The sequence below is a fragment of the Rhinoderma darwinii genome (genome assembly GCF_050947455.1).
Source record: "Rhinoderma darwinii isolate aRhiDar2 chromosome 2 unlocalized genomic scaffold, aRhiDar2.hap1 SUPER_2_unloc_7, whole genome shotgun sequence".
Classification (NCBI taxonomy): Eukaryota; Metazoa; Chordata; class Amphibia; order Anura; family Rhinodermatidae; genus Rhinoderma; species Rhinoderma darwinii.
This window is the reverse complement of record NW_027461731.1, coordinates 394,281-415,503: the sequence shown is the minus strand read 5'-3', so window position 1 is coordinate 415,503 and position 21,223 is coordinate 394,281. Positions and strand designations below refer to the sequence as shown.

At 42.8% G+C, this 21,223-nt stretch overlaps 5 non-coding genes across 5 annotated transcripts; all 5 read right to left on the bottom strand.

The window, feature by feature from the left end:
- Positions 1-828: 828 nt before the first annotated feature.
- LOC142682103 (U2 spliceosomal RNA) lies at positions 829-1,015 on the bottom strand. The gene has a single exon (XR_012853894.1). It is a non-coding gene; the product is annotated as a U2 spliceosomal RNA (small nuclear RNA).
- Positions 1,016-7,474: 6,459 nt separating this feature from the next.
- LOC142682024 (U2 spliceosomal RNA) lies at positions 7,475-7,665 on the bottom strand. Its single transcript, XR_012853838.1, has one exon. It is a non-coding gene; the product is annotated as a U2 spliceosomal RNA (small nuclear RNA).
- A 1,254-nt stretch (positions 7,666-8,919) lies between these two features.
- LOC142682112 (U2 spliceosomal RNA) lies at positions 8,920-9,113 on the bottom strand. The gene has a single exon (XR_012853903.1). It is a non-coding gene; the product is annotated as a U2 spliceosomal RNA (small nuclear RNA).
- Positions 9,114-15,715: 6,602 nt separating this feature from the next.
- LOC142681989 (U2 spliceosomal RNA) lies at positions 15,716-15,906 on the bottom strand. Its single transcript, XR_012853806.1, has one exon. It is a non-coding gene; the product is annotated as a U2 spliceosomal RNA (small nuclear RNA).
- A 1,263-nt stretch (positions 15,907-17,169) lies between these two features.
- On the bottom strand, positions 17,170-17,357 carry LOC142682085 (U2 spliceosomal RNA). The gene has a single exon (XR_012853888.1). It is a non-coding gene; the product is annotated as a U2 spliceosomal RNA (small nuclear RNA).
- Between the last annotated feature and the right edge of the window lie 3,866 nt (positions 17,358-21,223).

The window sequence follows — 21,223 nt, the reverse complement described above, 5'->3', positions numbered from 1 at the left end:
GGCTCTGGCTCCTGAGGTCTCCACTATGACACGTGCAAAGTTCCGTCTGAACTTTATATAAGACGGTGCGGCTCAGTCAGTCACTCAGTGTTGCCTGAGAGGGCAACACTGCAACAGCCGGCCCCCAGGCTGTCTTTTTTTTGCACAGCTAGTTGCCTCCAGGAGGCCACAAGAGGGAGACAAGGGACTGCAAAATGGAAAATAGGCATCCACCAACTTTACAGACAACTTGTTCTCCTTGCTCCTACAACCTCCATCCTTGCACAGTTTGTTATTCTTCCAGGTAACATAGTAACAAATCCAAATTGCTGCTCTCTTTGTAGGCAAGCAAGGGTTTGTTGCAACTGCAATTCTTACTTCTTCTTGAAATGTAGGGACCACAGTACATTCCATCACATCCATCTAGTGTACACAGGTAGGTCCATTGTGACGGGCGGGCGGGCGGGCTGGCTGCTTTAATGGCTGTTTGCTGTTCCCCTACTCCACTCCACTATTTGACTATGGTGCTGCATCAATCAGTGGCTGGCTCAGGTGCAGCTCTTTAACCTACCTAGGAGGGAGGGCGGAGAGAAGACAAGGAAGGTGAATGAGCTGTTCCAATGTGAAATGCCGGAAACACAGAAACACAGACGACACAAAACAAGAGGTGGCAATGTATTAATTAATTGCATTTAATAAATTAGCTCATTATCACACATGACTGTAAAAATGCATTGTCCAACAGGTGTTGAAATAATGGGATTAAAAGGGGAGATCCCATCCGAAAGACAAAAACAATGGCAAACACAAAAAGCACTTTTGGAATCTGATTTTAGTAAACACATAAGGAAAGGGTGCAACGGTCCTGGAAATACTGCAATACCAGGTCAATGCGTGGAGTGGACAGAGCAAGCTCTATTTCCATCTCCCTGTTCTAAAAATCCATTTAATATATGGTCCCCAGATAGGGGACGTATCAGATATTAAACTGATAAGAACAGATTTTTTTTTTTTGATTTGGCTGTACCACAACGATACAAAACCGTTTATTCAAATTTCAAAGATTTACATACAGGTGCAAATACATTAATTGATCAATTCCAATCATTAAAATGCCATTTTACATATGCAGAGGCGTCTTTTTGTTTATCAAGTAACAGGTATAAATACATCTCACTTAAAATCATCCCATATACATCATCCACCGACAAGATATCCTTTTTAAAAAGTAAAATGTTCCGTGCCTTCCAGAGAGCTGCCTTCACACAGTTGATGATCCTCCATGCCGTCCATCTATTTTGCGTACAATCACAATCTATCTGTCCATATAGAATTACATAATAGTTTAACGTTTTAATTGCTGTAATTGTTCTTAAAAGTGGCAAAATCTTGCTCCATATAGTCTTTGAGAAAGCGCAAGTCCATAAAAGATGAAAGACTGTTTCTTCTTGGTGGCATCCCTCTCTTGGGCATACGGCAGTGTTTGATAGTCTTCTTCTGTGCTGAAAGGAACGGCATGGCAGGCAACTGTGGACGCAGCTCCAGGCTAGATCTTTCTGGGAATTAAAAAGATAATAACAATTCATCATTCTCCATATGTTTTTACATTGTATTTCGTTAAAATTACCAATAATACATACTTCAGTGGATTTTAAAATAAACTTAGTTAACACTTTGCCATTCATTAAGACCTCTGTTTTTACCTTAGTGAGATTAAAAAGGACAACAATTTTCTCAAAAATGTCATAAATATATGGTGTGTCAAAACTATACGGATGCTTGAGGTCAGTTTTAAACCAACCGAGACGCCTCATACAATTCCCCAAATTATATTTTAAAAAGAAGGACCAGTAGTTTTCTTTAAAAAAATTCCTAAAGCATAATGAAAAAAATTTAGTATATAAGAAAACTCTGAAATCAGTAAAATCCTTTCCTCCTTTTTCTTTGGGTTTAAAAACAGTTTCTCTTTTTAATTTTTCCATTTTTGAGTTCCAAAAAAAGGTGAAGCATGCTTTTTGTAATTTACATAGAACTCGAGTGGGAGGGGGGAAGACCAAGCTCAGGTATAAAATCAAGGGCAGGATCACCATTTTAATAATAAGCACTTTGCCCTCCATAGTCAGCTCTCGTAATCTCCATATGCACAACTTCTGGTTCACTTTTTGCATAATCCCCTCCCAGTTTTCTGTTACATCATTGTATTTATTAAAATATACACCTAAAATCTTCACTTTTTCTACAGTTGGAACTTCAATGTCACTCATGTCTATTGCACCTATCTTTAAAATTTCACATTTATTAAAATTAACTTTAAAACCTGATGCACAGCAAAAATTGTTGATTAGTTTTAAAGACTTCTTTATTGATATGTTGTCTTTACAGGTTATGGCGACATCATCCATATAACTTGCTACCTTGGCTTCTATACCTTTGCTCCCAGGGAGAGATACTCCACGAATATCATTATCTCTCCTGATCATGCATAAAAGGGGTTCAAGAGCACAGATAAAAAGTAGGGGTGATAGGGGGCAGCCTTGTTTCACACCGGACCTGAGGGGAACAGCCTGGGACTTAAAACCATTAATTAAAATTCTACTTTGACAGTTATCGTAAAATGCCTTTAAAGAATTTAAAAAATTCCCTGGTATGCCCATCTTTCCTAAAACATTAAATAAAAACTGGTGTGAGACCCTATCAAATGCTTTTTCAAAGTCTACCATTAAAATTGCCAAGTTGCTTTTCCTGCTGTTTGCGTCATCTATCAGGTCTTTTATGAGGTTTAGGTTTTCCCATATACTCCTACCTGGGATTCCACATACTTGGTTTGGATGAATAAGCGTCTCAATCACGTTTTTTAATCTGTTTGCACAGATCTTGGCCATTACCTTATAATCACAATTTAGGAGTGTAATCGGCCTCCAATTCTTGATCTCCTCCTTATTACCTTTTTTATACAATAAAGAAACGTCACCCATTTTCCAAGATTCTGGTAAAATTTTTGAGTTAAAAGCTTCTAAAAGGAGAGATAAAAGATCATCCTTTAAAACCTCATAAAACGTTCTATAAAATTCAATTGGTACCCCATCAGCTCCTGGAACTTTACCCAACTTAAAACTATTTATGGTATCCAGTATTTCTTTTTCTGTAATGGGCTGTAATAAAACAGATTGGGCATTAGAATCTAAAACACATGAAATTTCCTTTAAAACATCATCCATAACATTTTTATCCACATTTTTTTCGTTAAAAAGGTCTTTATAATAAGTATGTGTTTTTTCCAAAATATTATCAATTACTGTTTCTCCTTCCATTTTTTCTATATGAATTCTCCTCTGTACACTTTTTTTAAAAAAATATCTGGAGCACTTTTCATTTTCTTCAATGTGTTGTATTTTAGCCTTAAAGATTATTTCTTTTCCTTTATCTTCCAAAAATGTTTTTACCTCTTTTTTAACGTGTATTATTTCTTCAGTCACATCTATCCCCACAGACCTCATTTTGTAGAGTGTTTGTAATTGTGTATTATATTTTTCGTAAACCGCTCTCTTTTCTCTTGCTTTTTGAACTCCATACCTGATAAAGAATTCTTTTATATTTTTCTTCATTTTATCCCACCATATTCTCATAGATTCTGTAGGGTCCTTTTTCTGCTTGCACCTGTTGTAAAACTTAGTAAAATCTGCCATTATTTTTTCATCTTTTAAAAGCGACACGTTCATCTTCCATGAACTAGCACCTCTTCTAAAACCAGGATCAAGATTTAAGACAAATAAAAGGCCTTTATGGTCAGAGAACATGTTAGTTAAAAGTTCACAGTGGACAGGTAAGATTTGCTGAGAAGAAAAAATAAAATCAATTCTTGAGCTGCATCGTATATTACTCCATGTAGTACTTTCCAGTTCAGACATTTTTTTGTTGCAATTTTTAAAAACATCTGTAAGTTTAAAGTCAGTTACGATATTACTTAATAGACCAGAAGTTTTGTCATAGTTTCTACTGGAAGATTGTGTAGATCTTTTTTCACCTCTTAAAACACAATTAAAATCCCCGGCTAAAACTAAAGGACAGGAATTATTAATAAACAGAGGTAAAATTTCCAACATCTCTTCTCTTTCTTTTTTGTTCGGTGATCCATAAAAATTTAAAAACTGCCACATAACACCATTAAGAAAGGCCTTAACCAATAAAATCCTACCTGGTAAAATTTCTTGTTTAAAGGAAATATTAACATTACCTTTAAAAAGTATTGCCACTCCTGCAGATTTTGTTATATTGGAACCAGACCACACCGAAGTCCCATATGTCCAATCTTTTTCATACCTCTTATATTCCGCCTGATGAGGGATGCCACACTCCTGCAAGAAGAACACCGAGGCGGAAAGCAGGGATAGATAATTAAAAAGTACTGTTCTGCGTGTGCTTGACTTGATACCCCTTACATTTAGGGAGAGTCCTTTCAAAACTGCCATCAATGAAGTTAAAAGGTGGGATAAAACACAAATTTCAACCTCTTAAAGTCTTAATTTCTTCTTCCAGCCTAGCCAACCCCTGAGAACTGTCAGAGATATCCTGGTCACCCCTAGAGGTCACGCAGCGCAATAAGTCTGTTGAGCTGGAATCACTGTCTGTTGCCTCCTCCGAAAAATCCTCACAGAGAGGACTAGGGAGAGTATTTGGATCACTCGTCACTGTCTTCTTACCCCTTTCTGGCGGTTCTGACCCATAGTCCATCTCTTCCGTGCGGCTTCTTGTATGGGAAGCCCCAGGCTGTCTGACAGACGTCTGAGCCATTTCTTCCGGGGTTTCCGAGATGATGCTGGGTGTTTCAAGTTCTCCCTCAGGTTGTATTGCCGAATAACGGTTTCCCATCTTCAGTACTTCCCGATTTAGAGGATCACCTGTTTTCCTTTTTTTTGCACCCGATTCTTCTTTTAGTTGAGCCTGAGATGCAGCTTCCTCCGGGTTACTACCTTCCCTGCAAGAGGAAAGCATCCCCGTCCCCTGCTTCTCCATCCTTTTCCTCTCCTTTTGACGGTCTTTCATTTTAATCTGCGACTGGAATCCTTCACTGTCAAGAGAGACAACAGACTTACCGGTAGAAATTTCTGTAGCGTGACCTGCTTCCTGGGCTTCCATATTTGCCTCCTCTTCTGGGGCTGGCTGGTTTCCAAGCTGTCTCCCACGTTGAGGTTGGTGCATATTTTTTTGCGGTTTCTGTCTGTGGGGACAGGATGCATAGAAGTGACTGGGATCTTGACATAAACTACAATTTTTTGGTTCACTACAACTTCGAACCGTATGATTTTTACTTCCACAATTTGTACAGGTACTTTCACAATCATTTTTTGAATGCCCATATTTTTTGCAGATTCTACAGAATTCCTCCATACCATTAAAAAAAATATCACCATTAATATTGCCCAATTTAAAACGAGCTGGGGGTACCAATTTTTCCTCAGGTGTTTTGGGATTGTCTTTTAATTCTACAAAAAATTTCCATTTTGAAGTCCACACATCAAACTCATTCATAACCTTCCCCTTAGGAATAACTAGAGTACAGTAATTTTTCAGAAAGAACACAATCTCCTCTTCAGTTATATAAGGGGAATACATTTTAATCACCATGAGTTTTCGATCTGAGGGGAAGTGCTCCACAATCTGGACCCCTTTCAGCCTGGGATCTCTGCCTACCTTTTTCAAGCGATTCACAAAATCCAAGTAAATACCGTCATATCGCAAGGTCACGTCATAGATCCCACGCCTAGGATAGTCCTGGATTGCCAAAATCTCCAAGGGTCGGATTGCGAACACTCCCAGGAGCACTTCCTCGATCAGGTGTTTCAGACCGCCGTTTGCTGGAGCCTCCTCCGTATACGTAAAACGTATAGAGTTTTTGAGCCGAGTGAAATTCGGCTCAAATGTTGGGTTGTCATTTCCTGCCATGACAAACCACCAACTTGTATGCGCACCACAGAGACACACGGGTCACTGTAACCAACTAACGCAACTCCCCTTTTCGGCCGAAACCTACACGGGGGTATATGGATCGCAACCCGTTGCTCAGGACTAAGCCTCTCTCCCAAATAGCAGCACGGGGGTGAAGTCCAGGCGAACCTGGACGATCCCCCGAGGCCGAGAGAGAGGGTACCTGAGCACCTCCCAACCAAGACCAAGGCAGAGCTGATACGAATAAACAGCACTACACTTGATCTCAGCCAGAAGGCCGAGAAGCGATAACCCGAACGGGCCGCGCGTTGACCGAGCCTGCCCAATACTGCTGTTCACCCCTTGCAGCGATTCAGCCTACTCCTAGGCAATTCCATGGGGCCCTGCAGGCTCACACACACTCACAGCTACTAAGCGGGAGGTGAATAAAGGCCGGAGAGGAAGCAAGACAGGATTTGCTTCTTTTGCTTGCACCACAATGCAGTGCTGAAAGAGGAGGAATCGACATAAAAACGCCTTCCTGGCAACGCCCAAATGCCCTCCTGCCGTGCAAACACTGGCAGCAGCAGCAGCAGTAAGTGCATGCCCACTGCCACCCCTTCTCCTTTCACACCTTGTATCAGCTTTAATCCAGTCCAGTGCTGCCTGCTGAGCAGCACTGACCAACACTGCCTGGGCCCAGGCTTTTATCTCTGAGGCCCCATTATGATGTCAGAAAGCTGGCTCTGGCTCCTGAGGTCTCCACTATGACACGTGCAAAGTTCCGTCTGAACTTTATATAAGACGGTGCGGCTCAGTCAGTCACTCAGTGTTGCCTGAGAGGGCAACACTGCAACAGCCGGCCCCCAGGCTGTCTTTTTTTTGCACAGCTAGTTGCCTCCAGGAGGCCACAAGAGGGAGACAAGGGACTGCAAAATGGAAAATAGGCATCCACCAACTTTACAGACAACTTGTTCTCCTTGCTCCTACAACCTCCATCCTTGCACAGTTTGTTATTCTTCCAGGTAACATAGTAACAAATCCAAATTGCTGCTCTCTTTGTAGGCAAGCAAGGGTTTGTTGCAACTGCAATTCTTACTTCTTCTTGAAATGTAGGGACCACAGTACATTCCATCACATCCATCTAGTGTACACAGGTAGGTCCATTGTGACGGGCGGGCGGGCGGGCTGGCTGCTTTAATGGCTGTTTGCTGTTCCCCTACTCCACTCCACTATTTGACTATGGTGCTGCATCAATCAGTGGCTGGCTCAGGTGCAGCTCTTTAACCTACCTAGGAGGGAGGGCGGAGAGAAGACAAGGAAGGTGAATGAGCTGTTCCAATGTGAAATGCCGGAAACACAGAAACACAGACGACACAAAACAAGAGGTGGCAATGTATTAATTAATTGAATTTAATAAATTAGCTCATTATCACACATGACTGTACAAATGCATTGTCCAACAGGTGTTGAAATAATGGGATTAAAAGGGGAGATCCCATCCGAAAGACAAAAACAATGGCAAACACAAAAAGCACTTTTGGAATCTGATTTTAGTAAACACATAAGGAAAGGGTGCAACGGTCCTGGAAATACTGCAATACCAGGTCAATGCGTGGAGTGGACAGAGCAAGCTCTATTTCCATCTCCCTGTTCTAAAAATCCATTTAATATATGGTCCCCAGATAGGGGACGTATCAGATATTAAACTGATAAGAACAGATACTACACTTGATCTTAGCCAAAAGGCCGAGAAGCGATAACCCGAACGGGCCGCGCGTTGACCGAGCCTGCCCAATACTGCTGTTCACCCCTTGCAGCGATTCAGCCTACTCCTAGGCAATTCCATGGGGCCCTGCAGGCTCACACACACTCACAGCTACTAAGCGGGAGGTGAATAAAGGCCGGAGCGGAAGCAAGACAGGATTTGCTTCTTTTGCTTGCACCACAATGCAGTGCTGAAAGAGGAGGAATCGACATAAAAACGCCTTCCTGGCAACGCCCAAATGCCCTCCTGCCGTGCAAACACTGGCAGCAGCAGTAAGTGCATGCCCACTGCCACCCCTTCTCCTTTCACACCTTGTATCAGCTTTAATCCAGTCCAGTGCTGCCTGCTGAGCAGCACTGACCAACACTGCCTGGGCCCAGGCTTTTATCTCTGAGGCCCCATTATGATGTCAGAAAGCTGGCTCTGGCTCCTGAGGTCTCCACTATGACACGTGCAAAGTTCCGTCTGAACTTTATATAAGACGGTGCGGCTCAGTCAGTCACTCAGTGTTGCCTGAGAGGGCAACACTGCAACAGCCGGCCCCCAGGCTGTCTTTTTTTTGCACAGCTAGTTGCCTCCAGGAGGCCACAAGAGGGAGACAAGGGACTGCAAAATGGAAAATAGGCATCCACCAACTTTACAGACAACTTGTTCTCCTTGCTCCTACAACCTCCATCCTTGCACAGTTTGTTATTCTTCCAGGTAACATAGTAACAAATCCAAATTGCTGCTCTCTTTGTAGGCAAGCAAGGGTTTGTTGCAACTGCAATTCTTACTTCTTCTTGAAATGTAGGGACCACAGTACATTCCATCACATCCATCTAGTGTACACAGGTAGGTCCATTGTGACGGGCGGGCGGGCGGGCTGGCTGCTTTAATGGCTGTTTGCTGTTCCCCTACTCCACTCCACTATTTGACTATGGTGCTGCATCAATCAGTGGCTGGCTCAGGTGCAGCTCTTTAACCTACCTAGGAGGGAGGGCGGAGAGAAGACAAGGAAGGTGAATGAGCTGTTCCAATGTGAAATGCCGGAAACACAGAAACACAGACGACACAAAACAAGAGGTGGCAATGTATTAATTAATTGAATTTAATAAATTAGCTCATTATCACACATGACTGTAAAAATGCATTGTCCAACAGGTGTTGAAATAATGGGATTAAAAGGGGAGATCCCATCCGAAAGACAAAAACAATGGCAAACACAAAAAGCACTTTTGGAATCTGATTTTAGTAAACACATAAGGAAAGGGTGCAACGGTCCTGGAAATACTGCAATACCAGGTCAATGCGTGGAGTGGACAGAGCAAGCTCTATTTCCATCTCCCTGTTCTAAAAATCCATTTAATATATGGTCCCCAGATAGGGGACGTATCAGATATTAAACTGATAAGAACAGATTTTTTTCAGTTGGCTACCCCCTCGCGGGGGTGTCAATGATTTATTTATAAAAATTTCAATTTTACAATAAAACACATTTTAGTTACACAGATACATACAAATAATTTTTACATTGTAACAATAGTAAAATCAAATTTTCATAAAATTTATGTAGAGGGACATGGGGCAAATCTTTATTTATTTGGAGTTCCAGTCAGTCACAAACCATTTATTTAGAAGGGTGGCATTCCTTTTTTTGTCTAATAAAAAATAAATATACATCTCACTAAAACAAAGACCTAAAACATCATCAACCGATAAAACGTCGTGCTTAAAAAGGAGGATGTTCCTGGCCTTCCATAGAGCTTCTTTGGCGCAGTTCATCGTCTTCCATGCAATTATCTTCTGACTCGCGGTTGGGCATCCAAAAAGTCCATATAAAATATCTTCATAGTTTAAGTCCTTTAGGTCTGCCATCTTCACCAAAAGAGGGAATATTTTTTTCCAAAATTGTTTTGCAAAGTCACATGTCCAAAAAATATGTCTTATAGTTTCCTCGGCCTGGCAGCCTTCCCTCGGGCAGACGGCAGACCTCGCGAATCCTCTTCTGTACTGGAATGCCCGGCATGGAAGACATTGATGAACGCAGCTCCAGGCCAGGTCCATCTGTGCATTAAAAAGATAAAACACATTAATCATTTTGAAAATAAAAGCACATCGTTGCGTATTAAAATTCTCTACATTGCTGACCGTCTCGCTCTCTCTCAGGTCTTTTATTAGTTTTTTGCTATTCTTAAGTTCATTCACGGTCTTCCCTTTTAAATTGAAGAGAGCCACTATTTTTTCTAAAATTACGTAGTTTGCTGGTAATTTAAAAGCGTATGGTGAGGATAAAATTATGTTAAACCAACCAAACCTCCGCATAAAAAACCCAGTATTAAAACGTAAAAAGTAAGACCAATAGTGCTCTTTAAAAAGGGAATTAAAACAGAAACTAAAGAACTTAATTAAAAGAAACCTATTAAAATCAGGAAAATCTTTGCCACCCTTTGGTTTGGACTTTATTACCGTTTCTCGTTTCAATTTCTCCATCCTGGAACTCCAAAAGAAGGTAAAACATGCTTTTGTTATTTTTCGTAATAAAACTGTTGGGGGAGGGAACACCATGCTTGTATATAAAAGAAGGGGTAAAATGACCATTTTTATGATTAAAATTTTTCCCTCCATGGTGAGTTTCCTCATATTCCACATACAAATTTTATTGTTTACCTTCTGCGCCACCATGTCCCAACTTATAAAACCATTGTCGTGCTCACTGAAGGAGATACCTAAAACTTTAATAGTATCTGACACAGGAACGGGTACGTCTCTAAAAACCATGCTTCCTATTCTTAAAATATTACTTTTGCTGAAATTTATTCTAAAACCGGAAGCACAGCAATAAAACTCAATTTGTTTTAGGGCTTTCTGAAGCGAGAGGGTGTCCCTACAAAGTATCGCCACATCATCCATGTACCCCACTGCTTTAGCCTCTATGCCGCCTCCCCCTGGCAGGGGGACTCCACGTATTTGTTTATCACGGCGTATTGCGCATAGCAGAGGCTCTAGTGCACATATGAAAAGCAGTGGGGACAAGGGACACCCCTGCTTCACCCCAGAGTTTAAAAGAACGTCCTGTGTCTTAAAACCATTTACTAAAATTTTGCTTGTGCAATCTTTATAAAAGGCTTTAATAGATAGTAAAAAACCTTCAGGTATACCCATCCGCTCTAAAACCTTAAAAAGATAAAAGTGCGATACTCGGTCGAAAGCTTTTTGAAAATCTATGGATAAAATGGCTAATTTTCCGTTTCTAGATTTTGTGTCTTCAATCGCATCTTTTATTAAATTAATATTATCCCAGATGCTGCGGCCTGGCACCCCACACACCTGGTTAGAGTGTATGATGTGGGGTACTATGGCTTTTAAACGGTTTGCGCATAGTTTTGCCATTATTTTGTAGTCACTATTCAGAAGGGTTATTGGTCTCCAGTTCTCTAAAACTGCGATGTCACCTTTTTTGTATAGCAAGGAGACCTCACCCTTCCGCCAGGACTTAGGCAGCATCTTGGAATGAAAGACTTCGGTAAAAAGGTTTAAGAGATCATCTTTTAAAATATCATAAAATTTGACATAAAACTCGCTGGGTATACCGTCCGGGCCAGGAACTTTACCTGCTTTAAAACTCTTCACTGTCTCTAAAATCTCCTGCTCCGACAGTTCCTGCAATAAAAAATTCTGGGAGACAGGGTCTAAAACAGTGGTAATCTCCTTCAGCGAGTCACGCATAAAATCACGATCCACAGTTTTCACATTAAAAAGGTCAGTATAAAACTCATGAACTTTACTTAAAAGACCCTGTACATCCGACACCCCATCAATATTTTTAAGAATAGCTTTTTTATTGTTCATTTTCTTAAAAAAGTACCTGGAGCAGGTCTCGTTCTCTTCCACGTGTTGTATCCTAGAACGAAAAATAATTTCTTTGCCTTTCTGCTCCAGGCACTGAGCTATCTCTTTTTTTAAGTTGGTGATGTCGTCTTTTACATCTATCTCATGCTCTCTCATCTTGTACAGGGTCTGTAGGCGGGTGTTGAGGATTTTAAAAAAAGCTTGCTTCTCTCTGGCTTTTGCCACACTTTTTTTAATAAAAAATTCTTTTATTTTTCTTTTCATTTTCTCCCACCATTCAGTGATGGGAGCCCGTGTGTCTCTCACCCGCCTACTCTCTTTGTAAAATTCAATAAAATCTGTAAAAACCTGTGGATCATCTAAAAGGGAAACATTTAACTTCCAGGACTTTTTACTAATAACGTTATTAAAATCACGCTTTACATAAAATGATAAAAGCTTGTGATCAGAAAACACATTGGTTAAAACTTCACATTTAAAAGGCAGTAGATTCTCATTACAAAATATAAAATCTATCCTGGAGCTACAGGTGGCGTTGCTCCAGGTAACGCCGGCTTCCTCTGGACTGCTCCTGTTACATTCTTTATAAACGTCTTTTAACTTAAAATCACCCACCATATCTTTGAGCAGTCCAGAGGTCTTGTCATAGTTTCTGCTTGTAGCGCTGGTAAGCCGGCGTTCCCCTCTCAGGATACAATTAAAATCACCTGCGAGGATAAAAGGCTCAGTCGTGTTAATAAAAAGAGGTAAAATCGCTAACATTTCTGCTCTTTCATTTTTGTCTGGTGAGCCGTAAAAATTTAAAAACTGCCATTTCACACCGTCAATAAAAGCCTTAACCAATAAAATACGTCCTGGAAGAATCTCTTGGATAAAATCGATTAAAACGTTTCCCTTAAAAAGAATGGCGACCCCTGCTGATCTGGACTCGTTAGATCCAGACCAGACTGATGGACCATACTTCCAATCCTCTTGGTATTTATGGTACTTCATCGTATGGGGAATGCCGCACTCCTGCAGGAAAAAAACAGAGGCTGCCAGGCCAGCTAAAAAGCTGAAGAGAGCAACCCTTCTAACTTTGGACTTGGCGCCCCTCACGTTGAGGGAGATTCCCTTTACTTCAGACATTGTGGAGATTAAAATAACGTCTTGATTTTAAAATAATAAATATTCGTGGAACTTAAAATCAGACATTTCCTCCACCAGCATTACCAGAATTCTCGTTTGCGCTCATATCCCCACCCTCGTCCGAATCGCCTGCAAAGAGGGACGAAAAGGGAGAGGAACTACCTTCACTGAGAGCCGTGCCAGCAACTCTTATCTCGTACAAGGGGAGCCCACTCTCGCTTAGCGTCACCTGGGTCTCCACTGGGTGACCACGTAGGTCCATTTCGGGTGGGTCCCCCAAGGGCCCCGCCTCTCCCCCCAGGCTCTGTTGACGCCGTCTTAGAGGGGGAGGTTGCGCACACGGCGGGGTGTCCGGTATCTGGGAGGGAACAGTGCCCACCCTCCTCACCAGGTCAGGCGAGGAGGTGGTCCTAGGAGGAGCCTCACTTTTCTTCACGTATGTGTCCATCTGCTCCTCCCCTGATTCCCTCCTACCAGCACGCTCCTGTTTTCCCTTTTTTCGGGGACCCACCGCTACCCAGTTCTCCTGCTCGGAGTCAGACTCCTGAGACCCAGGTACAGGAGCAGGCCCGGCACCCACTGGACAACCAGCCCTCTGGGATGCCACAGTATCATTGGTGGCCTGCTCCTTTTCCGCCTTCCGCTTAGCTTGCCTTTTGTCATTGGCGCTGGGCTCCTTCCTTTCCTCAGAGGTTGCTGGCTGCGAGGCACCTGCTTTGGCTCCATTACTCCGCACCACTGAAGCCCAGGTGCCTCGCTGCTCCTTCGCGGCCCCGGCATGCTCCTCTCCCCGGGGGTGGGACTGGTCCGCTGGTGGAGCACGTGGGGGCGCCTCGGGTTGCTCATTTTCTTCGCCTCGGTACCTATGGGGACAAGAATAGTACAAATGACCAGTTTTTTGGCAAAAATTACATTTTTTCTCTTGTGAGCACTCTCTCATATTGTGCTCTTTGCTTCCACAGTTTCTACAGGTGACATCGCAGTTAAAACTGGTATGTCCATAAGTACCGCAGGCCCTGCAGAAGTTTGGCATCCCTGAAAAATAGAGGTCGCCATTCACATTTCCAATTTTAAAACGAGCCGGTGGTAATCTCGTTTCCTGGGTGGAGGGGTCCTTTATCAATGTTACTAAAAACTTCCACTTGACGGTCCACACTCCACACTCGTTCATAACTCTCCCCAACAGTTTGACATTCTTGAAGTAGGCAGCTAAGAATGCTGCCACTTCCATATCCTTCACATATGGGGAGTACATTTTAATCACCACGAGTTTCGTAATTTCGAAGGCATGTTCTACTACCTGGACTCCCGCTACCACGAGTTCACCTTTTCTCCTCTCAGCTCGGTCCATGGCATCACGGAGGATTCCTTCTCCCATAAAGGTGACGTCGAAAATTCCTCGTTTCGGGTAGTCCTGGATAGCCAGAATCTCATTCTTGTGGACCGCCAGTAGTTCTTCCAAGATCTTGTGGACCAAGAACTTTACGCCACGTGGGCCGCCTCCACCCTCTGCCACGATAAATCGGGCAGAGTTCCTTAGCCGGGCATACACCGGCACCGCATCAGGCTCGCCTGCCATTTCCGTGGCCAGGCCGAACCGCACAGCAATTGCTGCGCCCTATGGGGTCCTGAGACTTACCAAAGGGCTGGGGGGGGATCGCAACTCGTTGCTCAGGACTAAGCCTCTCTCCCAAATAGCAGCACGGGGGTGAAGTCCAGGCGAACCTGGACGATCCCCCGAGGCCGAGAGAGAGGGTACCTGAGCACCTTCTGACTAAAAACCTCCTGTATAAATACACTTGGTCTTAGCCAAAAGGCCGAGAAGCGATAACCCGAACGGGCCGCGCGTTGACCGAGCCTGCCCAATACTGCTGTTCACCCCTTGCAGCGATTCAGCCTACTCCTAGGCAATTCCATGGGGCCCTGCAGGCTCACACACACTCACAGCTACTAAGCGGGAGGTGAATAAAGGCCGGAGAGGAAGCAAGACAGGATTTGCTTCTTTTGCTTGCACCACAATGCAGTGCTGAAAGAGGAGGAATCGACATAAAAACGCCTTCCTGGCAACGCCCAAATGCCCTCCTGCCGTGCAAACACTGGCAGCAGCAGCAGCAGCAGTAAGTGCATGCCCACTGCCACCCCTTCTCCTTTCACACCTTGTATCAGCTTTAATCCAGTCCAGTGCTGCCTGCTGAGCAGCACTGACCAACACTGCCTGGGCCCAGGCTTTTATCTCTGAGGCCCCATTATGATGTCAGAAAGCTGGCTCTGGCTCCTGAGGTCTCCACTATGACACGTGCAAAGTTCCGTCTGAACTTTATATAAGACGGTGCGGCTCAGTCAGTCACTCAGTGTTGCCTGAGAGGGCAACACTGCAACAGCCGGCCCCCAGGCTGTCTTTTTTTTGCACAGCTAGTTGCCTCCAGGAGGCCACAAGAGGGAGACAAGGGACTGCAAAATGGAAAATAGGCATCCACCAACTTTACAGACAACTTGTTCTCCTTGCTCCTACAACCTCCATCCTTGCACAGTTTGTTATTCTTCCAGGTAACATAGTAACAAATCCAAATTGCTGCTCTCTTTGTAGGCAAGCAAGGGTTTGTTGCAACTGCAATTCTTACTTCTTCTTGAAATGTAGGGACCACAGTACATTCCATCACATCCATCTAGTGTACACAGGTAGGTCCATTGTGACGGGCGGGCGGGCGGGCTGGCTGCTTTAATGGCTGTTTGCTGTTCCCCTACTCCACTCCACTATTTGACTATGGTGCTGCATCAATCAGTGGCTGGCTCAGGTGCAGCTCTTTAACCTACCTAGGAGGGAGGGCGGAGAGAAGACAAGGAAGGTGAATGAGCTGTTCCAATGTGAAATGCCGGAAACACAGACGACACAAAACAAGAGGTGGCAATGTATTAATTAATTGCATTTAATAAATTAGCTCATTATCACACATGACTGTACAAATGCATTGTCCAACAGGTGTTGAAATAATGGGATTAAAAGGGGAGATCCCATCCGAAAGACAAAAACAATGGCAAACACAAAAAGCACTTTTGGAATCTGATTTTAGTAAACACATAAGGAAAGGGTGCACCGGTCCTGGAAATACTGCAATACCAGGTCAATGCGTGGAGTGGACAGAGCAAGCTCTATTTCCATCTCCCTGTTCTAAAAATCCATTTAATATATGGTCCCCAGATAGGGGACGTATCAGATATTAAACTGATAAGAACAGATACTACACTTGATCTTAGCCAAAAGGCCGAGAAGCGATAACCCGAACGGGCCGCGCGTTGACCGAGCCTGCCCAATACTGCTGTTCACCCCTTGCAGCGATTCAGCCTACTCCTAGGCAATTCCATGGGGCCCTGCAGGCTCACACACACTCACAGCTACTAAGCGGGAGGTGAATAAAGGCCGGAGAGGAAGCAAGACAGGATTTGCTTCTTTTGCTTGCACCACAATGCAGTGCTGAAAGAGGAGGAATCGACATAAAAACGCCTTCCTGGCAACGCCCAAATGCCCTCCTGCCGTGCAAACACTGGCAGCAGCAGCAGCAGCAGCAGTAAGTGCATGCCCACTGCCACCCCTTCTCCTTTCACACCTTGTATCAGCTTTAATCCAGTCCAGTGCTGCCTGCTGAGCAGCACTGACCAACACTGCCTGGGCCCAGGCTTTTATCTCTGAGGCCCCATTATGATGTCAGAAAGCTGGCTCTGGCTCCTGAGGTCTCCACTATGACACGTGCAAAGTTCCGTCTGAACTTTATATAAGACGGTGCGGCTCAGTCAGTCACTCAGTGTTGCCTGAGAGGGCAACACTGCAACAGCCGGCCCCCAGGCTGACTTTTTTTTTGCACAGCTAGTTGCCTCCAGGAGGCCACAAGAGGGAGACAAGGGACTGCAAAATGGAAAATAGGCATCCACCAACTTTACAGACAACTTGTTCTCCTTGCTCCTACAACCTCCATCCTTGCACAGTTTGTTATTCTTCCAGGTCACATAGTAACAAATCCAAATTGCTGCTCTCTTTGTAGGCAAGCAAGGGTTTGTTGCAACTGCAATTCTTACTTCTTCTTGAAATGTAGGGACCACAGTACATTCCATCACATCCATCTAGTGTACACAGGTAGGTCCATTGTGACGGGCGGGCGGGCTGGCTGCTTTAATGGCTGTTTGCTGTTCCCCTACTCCACTCCACTATTTGACTATGGTGCTGCATCAATCAGTGGCTGGCTCAGGTGCAGCTCTTTAACCTACCTAGGAGGGAGGGCGGAGAGAAGACAAGGAAGGTGAATGAGCTGTTCCAATGTGAAATGCCGGAAACACAGAAACACAGACGACACAAAACAAGAGGTGGCAATGTATTAATTAATTGCATTTAATAAATTAGCTCATTATCACACATGACTGTACAAATGCATTGTCCAACAGGTGTTGAAATAATGGGATTAAAAGGGGAGATCCCATCCGAAAGACAAAAACAATGGCAAACACAAAAAGCACTTTTGGAATCTGATTTTAGTAAACACATAAGGAAAGGGTGCACCGGTCCTGGAAATACTGCAATACCAGGTCAATGCGTGGAGTGGACAGAGCAAGCTCTATTTCCATCTCCCTGTTCTAAAAATGCATTTAATATATGGTCCCCAGATAGGGGACGTATCAGATATTAAACTGATAAGAACAGATTTTTTTTTTAAGTTGGCTACCCCTTTTCAGGGGTGTCAATGATTTATTTCATGATAAAAAATACAGTTTACAATAAAACCAACTTTTGTACAAATGAATAACAATAAAATCAATATTTCATTGCATTACATTACATAAAAGGGACATGGTGGCAAATCTTTATATGTTGGAGTTCCATTCTTTCACAAACCATTTATTAAGAAGGGTGGCATTTCTTTTTTTGTCTAATAAATAATAAATGTACATTTCGCTAAAACAAAGACCTAAAACATCATCAGTAGATAAAACATCGTGCTTAAAAATCAGGATGTTCCTGGCCTTCCATAGAGCTTCTTTGGCGCAATTCATCGTCTTCCACGCTATTATCTTTTGGCTCGCGGTTGGGCATCCAAATAGTCCATATAAAATATCTTCATAATTCAAGTCTTTCAGGTCTGCCATCTTTACCAAAAGAGGGAATATTTTTTTCCAAAATTTCTTCGCAAAATCACACGTCCAAAAAATGTGTCGAATCGTTTCCTCGGCCTGGCAGCCTTCCCTCGGGCAGACGGCAGACCTCGCGAGCCTCCTTCTGTATTGGAATGCCCGGCATGGAAGACATTGATGAATGCAGCTCCAGGCCAGGTCCATCTGTGTATTAAAAAGATAAAACACATTAATAATTTTGAAGATAAAAGCACTTCGTTCCTCATTAAAATTCTCAATCCTGCTGACCGTCTCACTTTCTCTTAGGTCTTTAATTAATTTTTTACTATTTTTCAGCTCATTTACATTTTTTCCCTTCAGGTTGAATAAGGTCACTATCTTTTCTAAAATCACATAGTTTATTGAGAGTTTAAAAGCGTAAGGTGAGGATAAAACAATGTTGAACCACCCAAACCTTCGCATTAAAAACCCTGTATTAAAACGTAAAAAATAGGACCAATAATGTTCTTTAAAAAGGGAATTAAAACAGAAACTGAAGAACTTGATTAAAAGAAACCTGTTAAAATTCGGAAAATCTTTGCCACCCTTCGGTTTGGATTTCATCACAATCTCTCTTTTAAGTTTCTCCATTCTGGAACTCCAAAAGAAGGTAAAACATGCTTTAGTAATTTTTTGCAATAAAACCGTGGGGGGAGGGAAAACCATACTGAGATATAAAAGCAGGGGTAAAATGACCATTTTAATAATTAAAACTTTTCCCTCCATGGTAAGTTTTCTCATGTTCCACATACATATTTTTTGATTTACCTTCTGCGCCACCATGTCCCAACTGATAAAACCATTATCGCACTCACTGAAGGAGACACCTAAAATCGTAATATTATCTGACACAGGGACGGGTATGTCTCTAAAAGCCATGCTTCCTATATTTAAAATATTACTTTTGTCGAAGTTCACCTTAAAACCGGAAGCACAGCAATAAAACTCAATTTGTCTGAGGGTTCTCTGAAGCGACAGGGTGTCCCTGCAAAAAACCGCTACATCGTCCATGTACCCCACTGCTTTAGCCTCTACGCCGCCACCCCCGGGCAGGGGGACTCCACGTATTAACTTATCGCGGCGAATTGTACACAGTAGAGGCTCTAATGCGCAAATAAAAAGCAGTGGGGACAAGGGACACCCCTGCTTCACCCCTGAGTCTAAAATCACGTCCTGTGTCTTAAAACCATTCACTAAAATTTTGCTTGTGCAATCTTTATAAAAGGCTTTAAGTGATAATAAAAATCCTTCAGGTATACCCATACGCTCTAAAACCTTAAAAAGATAAAAATGAGAGACACGGTCGAACGCCTTCTCGAAGTCTATAGATAAAATGGCTAATTTACCTCTTCTAGACCTCGTGTCCTCAATCACATCTTTTACCAGGTTAAGATTATCCCAGATGCTGCGGCCTGGCACCCCACACACCTGGTTAGAGTGTACAATGTGGGGTATTATGGCTTTTAATCTATTTGCGCACACTTTTGCCATTATTTTATAGTCGCTATTCAGAAGGGTTATTGGTCTCCAGTTCTTCAAAACTGCGATGTCACCTTTCTTATGTAGCAGGGAGACCTCACCCTTCCGCCAGGACTTAGGCAGCATCTTGGAATTAAAAACTTCATAAAAAAGGCTAAAAAGATCCTCTTTTAAAATGTCATAAAATTTGACATAAAACTCACTGGGTATACCGTCCGGTCCGGGAACTTTTCCGGCTTTAAAACTCTTTACCGTTTCTAAAACCTCCTGCTCCGTCAGCTCCTGTAATAAAAAATTCTGGGAGACAGGGTCTAAAACAGTAGTAATCTCCTTCAGTGAGTCACGCATAAAATTATGATCCACAGTTTTAACACTAAAAAGGTCAGCATAAAACTCATGAACTTTACTTAAAATACCCTGTACATCTGACACACCTTCAATATTTTTAATAATAGCCTTTTTATTGTTAATTTTTTTAAAAAAGTACCTGGAGCAGGTCTCATTCTCCTCCACATGTTGAATTTTGGAACGAAAAATGATTTCTTTGCCTTTCTGCTCCAGGCACTGAGCTATTTCTTTTTTTAAATTAGTGATGTCAGTTTTAACGTCAATTTCATTATCTCTCATCTTGTACAGGGTCTGCAGACGGGTGCTGAGAATTTTAAAAAAAGCATGTTTTTCTCTGGCTTTCGCCACGCTCTTTTTAATAAAAAATTCCTTTATTCTTTTTTTCATTTTCTCCCACCATGCACTGATGGGAGTACGCATGTCTCTCCCCCGCCTGCATTTTTGGTAAAATTCAATAAAATCAGTAAAAACCTGTGGATCATCTAAAAGGGAAACATTTAACTTCCAGGACTTCTTACACACCGGTTTATTAAAATCACGCTTTACATAAAATGATAAAAGCTTGTGATCTGAGAAAACATTAGTTAAAACTTCACAATTAAAAGGCAGTACATTCTCATTACAAAAAATAAAATCTATCCTGGAGCTACAGGTGGCGTTGCTCCAGGTAACGCCGGCTTCCTCTGGGCTGCTCCTATTACATTCTTTGTACAAATCTGTTAATTTAAAATCATTTACAATATCTTTGAGCAGTCCAGAGGTCTTATCGTAATTCCTACTTGTAGTACTGGTAAGCCGGCGTTCCCCCCTCAGGATACAGTTAAAATCACCTGCGAGGATAAAAGGCTCAGTTGTATTAATAAAAAGAGGTAACATTTCTAGCATCTCTGCTCTCTCATTTTTGTCAGGTGAGCCGTAAAAATTTAAAAACTGCCATTTTACGCCGTCAATAAAAGCTTTAACCAATAAAATACGTCCTGGAAGAATCTCTTGAATAAAATCAATAAAAACGTTTCCCTTAAAAAGAATGGCGACCCCTGCTGATCTGGACTCGTTAGATCCAGACCAGACTGATGGACCATACTTCCAATCCTCTTTGTATTTATGGTACTTCATTGCATGGGGAATGCCGCACTCCTGCAGGAAAAAAACAGAGGCTGCCAGGCCAGATAAAAAACTGAAGAGAGCAACCCTTCTGACTTTGGACTTGGCGCCCCTCACGTTGAGGGAGATCCCCTTTATTTCAGACATCGTGGAGTTTTAATTGTGTTAGTCTTGATTTTAAAAAATAAATAATCGTGTTACTTAAAATCAGACTTGGCCTCCACCAGCAATACCAGAAATCTCGCTTGAACTCATCTCCCCGCCCTCGTCTGACTCTAGCGAGAAAGGGGATGATTCAGGAGAGGAACTACCTTCCGTGAGCGTCGAGCCAACAGCCCTCATCTCGTATACAGGGAGTCCAGATTCACACAGCCTTACCTGGGTCTCTAACGGCTGACCATATAGGTCTGTATCGGGTGGGTCCCCCAAGGGCCCCGCCGCTCCCCCCTGAGGCCGTGCAGGCCGTGCAGGCCGTTCTAGAGGGGGAGGTTGCGCACATGGCGG